A 9,781-nucleotide genomic window follows, 5' to 3' on the forward strand; every position below is an offset into this window, starting at 1 on the left:
CCCTATTCAAGATATATATTTTGGGATTAGATTTGACTGCTAAAAAGAAGAAACCACCCCCCCATCCCCTAATCAGTGGCTTATGTTTATTCCTTCACATTAAAAAAAAATAATAAAAAGTACAGAGATTGACTGAGCATCCTGAGCAGGCCCAGGACCAAGACACTCACCAGGACCCAGGCTCCCCCTACATGTCTCCTCTGTTCTCTCCACACATGGCTTCCATTCTTATGCTGAAGCATGTCTTCATAATGGCTGCTGGAGCGCCAGATATCACATCCACACTGCAGGCAGTAAGAAAGGTAAAGGGGTTCAGATGCTAAAGGAGGCAGTTTCAGAATAAGCCATCTCACTTTGAAGAGTATGCCTAGATTCTGACACAGCACTTCACAATGGTTAAATCTACCTATGTCTTATTGATTAAAAATCACAGGGCCACACCTAGATGCAGGATGGGAACGTTACCACTGGGAATGAAATCAGGATTCCTTTACTGATGAAGACGCAGTGAGAAGATTTCAGGCAGATAATCATCTGTCACTCTCATACTTAACTTCTGAAATTTTTTGACCCTCAACCCTACTAAACCCTTTAGAAGAAAATACCCCATTGTAAAGCTATGTGAAAACCAGGAAATGGATTAGTTTATCTGCTCAGTCACCCCACCCTTCATATGCATGACAGTCATATTTCTGAGCAAAGATTATTTAAAGTGCACAGAATTATCATAATTACTGGCGCACACAACGCACGCATGCATGTACACACAGAATCACTACTATGCAAAGCTGGCATCAGGGAGCTTTGAAGGCAGAGATTTTATTTTTTTTAATTATCTTTTTTTCTTTATATTTTGAAATAGTTATAGGTTCATAGGAAGTTGCAAACAAATGTACAAGGAAGTCCTGCTTACCCTTCCCTCAGCCTCACCCAGTGTTAACATTTTATACAACTATAGTTCAATAGCAAAATCAAAATACTGATATGGGCACAATTCATAGACTTTATTGAGATTTCATGAGTTATACATGTACCATTTGTGTGTGTGTGTGTTTATAGCTCTACACAGTTTTATCACATGTGTAGCCTTGCATAACCCACACAGCAATCAAGAAACTCAACTGAATCATCACCACAAGACTCCCTTGTCTGACCCCTTTAGAGCCACTACTCTCCTGTCCCCTCCACCTCCACCCCTAGCCTCTGGCCACACTATTCTGTTGCTCCATGTTTATAATTATGTTATTTTACAGTTGTTACATAAATGGAATTATGCATTTTGTATCTTTTTTGAGACTGCTTTTCTTCACTCAGCGTAACTTCACTGAAGTTCATTCAATTTGTTGTGTCTATCAATAGTTCATCCCTTTTTAAAAGTTTTTATTTATTTTTTTAACATCCTTATTGGAGTATAATTGCTTTACAATGTTGTGTTAGCTTCTGTTGTATAACAAAGTGAATCAGCTATACATATACATATATCCCCATATCTCCTCCCTCTTGAGCCTCCCTCCCACCCTCCCTATCCCACCCCTCTAGGTGGTCACAAAGCACCGAGCTGATCTCCGTGTGCTATGCAGCTGCTTTCCACTAGCTATCTATTTTACAGTTGGTAGTGTATATATGTCAATGTTACTCTCTCACTTCGTGCCAGCTTACCCTTCCCCCTCCCCGTCTCCTCAAGTCCATCCTCTACGCCTATGTCTTTATTCCTGTCCTGCCCCTAGGTTCTTCAGAACCACTATTTTTTTTTGTAGATTCCATATATATGTGTTAGCATATGGTATTTGTTTTTCTCTTTCTGACTTACTTCACTCTGTATGACAGACTCTAGGTCCATCCACCTCACTACAAATAACTCAATTTCGTTTCTTTTTATGGCTGAGTAATATTTCATTGTATATATTTGCCACATCTTCTTTATCCATTCATCTGCCAGTGGACACTTAGGTTGCTTCCAAGTCCTGGCTATTGTAAATAGAGATGCAATGAACACTGTGGTACATGATTCTTTTTGAATTATGGTTTTCTCTGGGTATATCCCCAGTAGTGGAATTGCTGGGTCATATGGTAGTTCTATTTTTAGTTTTTTAAGGAACCTCCATATTGTTCTCCATAGTGGCTGTATCAATTTACATTCCCATCAACAGTTGCAAGAGGGTTCCCTTTTCTCTACATCCTCTCCAGCATTTATTGTTTGTAGATTTTTTGATGATGGCTATTCTGACAGGTGGGAGGTGATACCTCACTGTAGTTTTGATTTGCATTTCTCTAACGATTAGTGATGTTGAGCATCCTTTCATGTGTTTCGTGGCAATCTGTATATTTTCTTTGGAAAAGCATCTATTTAGATCTTCTGCCCAATTTTGGATTGGGTTGTTTGATGTTTTGATATGGAGGTGCATGAGCTGCTTGTAAATTTTGGAGATTAATCCTTTGTCTGTTGCTTCATTTGCAAATATTTTCTCCCATTCTGAGGGCTGTCTTTTCGAAACCAAAAGCTTTTAAGTTTCATTAGGACCCATTTGTTTATTTTTGTTTTAATTTCCATTTCCCTAGGAGGTGGGTCAAAAAGGATCTTGCTGTGATTTATGTCATACAGTGTTCTGCCTATGTTTTCTTCTAAGAGTATTATAGTGTCTAGCCTTACATTTAGGTCTTTAATCCATTGTGAGTTTATTTTTCTGTGTGGTGTTAGGGAGTGTTCTAATTTTATTCTTTTACATGTAGCTGTCCCGTTTTCCCAGCGCCACTTATTGAAGACGCTGTCTTTTCTCCATTATATTCTTGCCTCCCTTATCAAAAATAAGGTGACATATGTACGTGGGTTTATCTCTGGGCTTTCTATCCTGTTCCATTGATCCATATTTCTGTTTTTGTGCCAGTACCATACTGTCTTGATTACTGTAGCTTTGTAGTCTAGTCTAAAGTCCAGGAGCCTGATTCCTCCAGCTCCATTTTTCTTTTCAGGATTGCTTTGGCTATTTGGGATCTTTTGTGTTTCCATACAAATTGTGAAATTTTTTGTTCCAGTTCTGTGAAAAATGCCAGTGGTAGTTTGATAGGGATTGCACTGAATCTGTAGATTGCTTTGGGTAATACAGTCATTTTCACAATTTTGATTCTTGCAGTACAAGAACATGGTATACCTCTCCATCTATTTGTATCACCTTTAATTTCTTTCATCAGTGTATTACGTTTATAGCAATACAACCCCACCTCAAGAAACAAGAAACATCTCAAATAAACAACCTAACCTTACACCTAAAGCAATTAGAGAAAGAAGAACAAAAAAATCCCAAAGTTATCAGAAGGAAAGAAATCATAAAGATCAGGTCAGAAATAAATGAAAAGGAAATGAAGGAAACAATAGCAAAGATCAATAAAACTAAAAGCTGGTTCTTTGAGAAGATAAACAAAATTGATAAACCATTAGCCAGACTCATCCAGAAAAAAAGGGAGAGGACTCAAATCAACAGAATTAGAAATGAAAAAGGAGAAGTAACAACTGACACTGCAGAAATACAAAGGATCATGAGAGATTACTACAGGCAACTCTATGCCAATAAAATGGACAACCTGGAAGAAATGGACAAATTCTTAGAAATGGACAACCTGCCAAGACTGAATCAGGAAGAAATAGAAAATATGAACAGACCAATCACAAGCACTGAAATTGAAACTGTGATTAAAAATCTTCCAACGAACAAAAGCCCAGGACCAGATGGCTTCACAGGCGAATTCTATCAAACATTTAGAGAAGAGCTAGCACCTATCCTTCTCAAACTCTTCCAAAATATAGCAGAGGGAGGAACACTCCCAAACTCATTCTACGAGGCCACCATCACCTTGATACCAAAACCAGACAAGGATGTCACAAAGAAAGAAAACTACAGGCCAATATCACTGATGAACATAGATGCAAAAATCCTCAACAAAATACTAGCAAACAGAATCCAACAGCACATTAAAAGGATCATACACCATGATCAAGTGGGGTTTATTCCAGGAATGCAAGGATTCTTCAATATACGCAAATCTATCAATGTGATACTACACCATATTAACAAATTGAAGGAGAAAAACCATATGATCTCAATAGATGCACAGAAAGCTTTCGGCAAAATTCAACACCCATTTATGATAAAAACCCTGCAGAAAGTAGGCATACAGGGAACTTTCCTCAACATAATAAAGGCCATATATGACAAACCCACAGCCAACGTCATCCTCAATGGAGAAAAACTGAAAGCATTTCCACTAAGATCAGGAACAAGACAAGGTTGCCCACTCTCACCACTCTTATTCAACATAGCTTTGGAAGTTTTAGCCACAGAAATCAGAGAAGAAAAAAGGAACCCAAATCAGAAAAGAAGAAGTAAAGCTGTCACTGTTTGCAGATGACATGATACTATACATAGAGAATCCTAAAGATGCTACCAGAAAACTACTAGAGCTGATCAATGAATTTGGTAAAGTAGCAGGATACAAAATTAATGCACAGAAATCTCTTGCATTCCTATACACTATTTTTCAGATGAAAAATCTCTTGCATTCCTGTACACTATTTTTCAGATGAAAAATCTGAAAGAGAAATTAAGGAAACAGTCCCATTTACCACTGCATCATTCAGACTTTGATCGCCCTTTATAGTTGTCTAACATCTTTTTCTGTCCTTGGACTATCAGCTTATTCTCAAGGAACAAACTGCCTTTTCAGCAGCATTTCTTAGACTGACAGGTTGTTCAAAGTCTGCCTTCCTGTGCACTGCCTGCGTCAACTGATAATGTGTAGGATCTCCCTGTGATGGATGCTGGATTGTCATTCCTTTAAGTCAGTTTGAGCTGATAAAGACAGAATCATGTGAAATGTGCAATGGAAACACACCATCTCTCTCTTTTAGGCTGCTCAACGATTGTAAAGCACACTCTGATATGTTAATAGAACTGGACCATTATATTCTCCAGAAGGCACTGAATGCCAACATGAGGTGGGAACACATGATTTCACAATGCATTTCATGCAACACAAGCATAGCCATCCCAGGACCTTTTCATGTACCCCAGTGATGCGGAGTCACTGTCTTTTCACACTTACAGCCTTTTACCTATTATTCGGAGATAAGAGTAGCTGCAAGACTTAGAATGTAGTTCTGGCATCTAAGTGGTAATTCTGGGCACCAATCCCAAGCCTAATGTAAAACCATCTGACTTTACTCAGTTGCCACTAAGAGATCCCAGAATGGTGGCAATTTCCAGACTAATAACTAAAATGAGAATTAGAACAGTACCCTTTTGGATAATTCAAAAAACATGCTTTAGCATATAAGACTTCAAAGACAGTTTAACATTCGAGGAAATTCAAGAAGTAGATCTCTCTTAGCAATAAAAGAAATAATTTTATTTCATTTAATGCCTTTCCCAGATGATCAATTTTCTACTAAAATAAAAGATATAAGAAGTTCCAGAATTGTGAACACGTTTAAAAATATCTTCATCCCTGAAGTCTTTCACCATTTCATCTCTAAATTGAAATTTTGCTGAGTCAATGACCAGAGACAGCCTTTCTGATTAATCTTTGCAAAGGAGAGACAGATTCTTTTTACATCCTTTTCGCCCCCAGAATCCATTTTACAGACAACAACTAAACCTTTATTTATTTTTTTGATATGGCTTTCCAGTGGTTAAATGGGAAACTCCTGCATGTCTCAGAATGCCTATAGTAGATACATTCACTACCTTGTATGTATACATACATAACTATTCCATGGTTCCCACAAAACTTAATGGTCTGCACACATGCTCTCTTAGTTACCTATGGACCCGTCTATGAGCAGGATGAATAAGCTGGAGGTGGTGGAGACGAGCAGGAGGAAGGAAGTGTAGAGGGTCTAGTGCTTGAAATTGAGAAAAGAAATGGTCCAACCTTGATGAAGGGCATAGGCAACCTTGACAAGAACAGTTTAGGTGAAATGGCATGGGAAAAGACTGATTGGAGTGAATTAAAGAGAGAAATGAATAAACATGAATGAATTATACTTACATCCAGTGACTTGGATAAATCTCCTTACGCACAGTGTCCAGAAAGAAAACCATTCATAAGAGCACATTTACTGTGTGTATCATTCCATTTATACAATGCAAAAACCAGGTAAAACTAAGTCTCAGTCTTTAGCAATGTCCACTCAGACAGTAAAAAGATAAAGAAAATAAAAGGAGTGATTACACTTATGGAAGAACAATGGGGTTTAGACTGTGAATGTCAAGTTTGAGGACACATTTCTGTAGTAGTGGAAATGTTCTATTTCTTGATCTACATAGAAGTTTCATCAGTGGTTTCTTTCTATTAAACAGTAAGTTGTACACTACATTTTATGTTTACATCTGTATTATGTTTTTTGCAAAATAAAGCATTTTGAAATGGGAAACACAGTGGGATAGAATTCTACTTTCATCCATGACAAAATTACTGATACTGGACTTGGCCTACTGTTCTAAACAATTATAACACTGGAGAAAATATAACATGAACATGTACAAATCTACAACAGGCATTGGCTAGAGAGCTTTGACGTACCACGATTCTTAAGAGAAGGGAAACACATGAGGTGAGTTCTACACTGCCCTGGTTTCCTTTACTGGAGGTAGAGCCAAAAAAAATACCAGTCTTCCTGAAATTGAGAAGGTAAAATGGGATAAAATCAACAGAGAGCAGAACCAACAAAAAACAAAGCCAAGTCTGTCAGGTTCAAAAACTCTTCAAGGAATTCTACTGCCATCCACAACAAAAATCAAAAACCGATAAATGAAGAGAAGATAATCTAGATTCCCTACAACATATAATTCACAGTATCCAGCACAGAGTTACAACTACTTAGCATGCAAAAAAAAAAAAAAAAAAAAAAAAAACCCAGAAAACTCAATGTATATTCAAGGGAGGAAAAAAACAGACTCTGAGATGACTCAGATGTTGAAATTACAAGACAAGGATGTTAAAAGAGCTATAATAAATAAACCAAGGACCTGAGGGAAGATATAGACAAAGAATGAACGGATGATAAATCTCCATTCATTCAAAAACAAAAAACCTTTAAAAGAATCAAATGGAAATTTGAGAATAGAAAAGTATAATATTTCAGTGAAATTTTACTGAATGAGCTAACAACAGTTTGAAGAATAGAATACAGAAGAAGGGGGAGGTGAACTAGAAGACCAATCAATAGTTGATATTATCCAAACTCGAATACAGTTCTATTTATCTCTTGAAGTTAGAGGTCATGGGTGCAGAATTAGGCCAAGCAGCATGATGGAATATCCTTCAGCTACTTACAACTTCTGCAGTTTAGACAACAGGGCAGGTAGTTTGATTAACCAAGATTGTATTTTAGCCAGAAGAATCTAAAGAAATGAGGGAGGGGCCAGGGAGCTGAGGGGGAGAGCAGGATAGGGTTTATGAAATTTGAACACAGCATTCAAGCTCTTTTAATAGACTAGTAAGAGCATGAAAAAGACTAAGAGTCTGAATAAAGGTTGGGATTGATAAACCGTATCTCCAGGAGGTATCCAAGACTGAGTCAGCCAACTAGAGGCAGTGAGCTAGAGATGTAGAAAGTAAGGGTCAGAAAGTGGAAGGTATAAAACCGAGATTATGGAGGAATTTCAGTTACAGATATTGAAGGAGTCTAGGAGTCAGCACTAGCCGGTAGAAATTTCTGCAAAGATGGAGGTGTTCTGAGCTGTCCAATATGGTAGCCAACTAGCCACATGTGCCTATCAAGCACTTGAAATATGGCCAGTGCAATTGAGGGACTGAAGTCCTAATTTTTAAAATTTTAATAGTCATATGTGGTTAATTTTGTACTATTGTAGGCAGTGCAGGTTAGAGTATGATTACAGAAATGAATGATGAGCCCAGAGAGGAAATAAGATTTATCCAGAAACTAAAGCCAGAATGCTGAAAGGATCATCTACGTAGCTACTGAAATCACCAGCATGCTCTAGTCGTCTGTCTGCTTGAGAGGGCTCCAGGGGGCCAGAAGCATGCACAGGGGAAAGGTGCCTACCCGTTACTCTGAGGCAGAAGAGAATGTCCAAAGAAAAGACTGAGACATTATTTTTATTTTCTGCCTGAAGCTCAGAGAGGTGATGCAAATTGTTCAAGGTCACAGAGCTTAAATAAATGACAGAGGACTTGCAACTTGATATTTTCACTCCAGTGCCCCTTCTCCTAACCATTACACTCTACCGTATGCCCGGTACCCACTGCAGAACCTAGAATATCTGAAGCACCTAGGACCTATTCAGTATTGTTCAAATTAGTGTTCAGTGAAACAGGACTGCAGAATGGCCATAACTATACCTAGCATTCAACTCCGCTGGCTACATATAACTGCATATAAACTGTGCCTATTTCATGGCAGAATCCAGCAGGTGATCTGAAGGACAGAAAAGTTTGTTTCTTTCTATTTGTTTTATGCTGCTATCAAGAAAAGTCCTGTGGACATCGTTTTCATCCTCTTCAAACTCCTCCCCCTTTCTGAAACACTAAAATGTACTGTGATTATGTTTCATCACTGAGGAATAAATATTCGTTATCCTAAATTTTAGCCCCTCTAGTTTACCTTCCAGCCTTGCCAAATCATTCCTTTAGAGACACGAGGAGACAGACAGCAGTAGTTTTTGACAGTTTTAAAGTCACATAATTTACCCTGAATTTTCATGCAGTGTTATAAATACAATGTTAGACTACATTGAATCCCATAGAAAATTGGAAAGTTGGCTATAGGAATGCTAATTCACTTCTTTACTAGAAATCGAAACCCAAATGTGAAACCGTGAATCTTTCCTTTCAAAAGCTAATGAAGGACTTCCCTGGTGGCGCAGTGGTTGAGAGTCCGCCTGCCGATGCAGGGGACGCGGGTTCGTGCCCCGGTCCGGGAAGATCCCACATGCCGCGGAGCGGTTGGGCCCGTGAGACATGGCTGCTGAGCCCGCGCGTCCGGAGCCTGTGCTCCACAATGGGCGAGGCCACAACAGCGAGAGGCCTGTGTATTGCAAATAAATAAATAAATAAATAAATAAATAAAAGTTAATGAAGCTTGGCTGCTTGTAAGAGTTCTTTACACTTGGCTCAATTTTGTTCTATTTGCTAACTTCTTGGAGCTTAGGCTGAAAAATGTGCTTGTACCTATTTTTTTTTTTAATAAAAAACGAAAACTTCAATCACTTGTCTTTATTATTTTCATTTTTTCCCCAGAAGTCTGTTAGTCCTACCTGTAAGTAGGGAAGAAGCAAGTGAAGAGATGTGGAGAGGAGGTGCCCTTAGAGAAAGGGGAGGTTCGAAAAGAATAAAACACCAAGGAAACCTCAGAGCAAGGGGACTTGACAAGATACCTCTTTGAAGCGGGAGGCATGAAAGCGGCTCAGAGTGAGCAGCCTGAGAGGGGATGTGTACTCGGAGGTGGCCTCATGAGGGGTCAGAGAATGAGAGCATCCCTGATGGTGAAATGATAAACCAAGGAACAGCCACAGGCAAAAGGCAGCACTGAGCATCTTGGGAGGAATGGGATGTGGCCATGGCAGATGAGGGTGAAAAAGGTGGCAGCAAATGGGAGGGACCCTTCTGACGAATAGCTAGAAACAAACAAACCCTAAAGGACCAGCAGCACAGTCATCTCCGAGGAAGTGCTAAGATCCACACCGAGGACCACTGGCTGACAGTGAATGAGTGCCATAAACAAGACACAGAACAATGGCCCCATGAAGTAACATACTGGGAAATA

This window comes from Lipotes vexillifer, unplaced genomic scaffold, assembly GCF_000442215.2.
Source record: "Lipotes vexillifer unplaced genomic scaffold, Lipotes_vexillifer_v1.1 scaffold668, whole genome shotgun sequence".
Taxonomy (NCBI): Eukaryota; Metazoa; Chordata; class Mammalia; order Artiodactyla; family Lipotidae; genus Lipotes; species Lipotes vexillifer.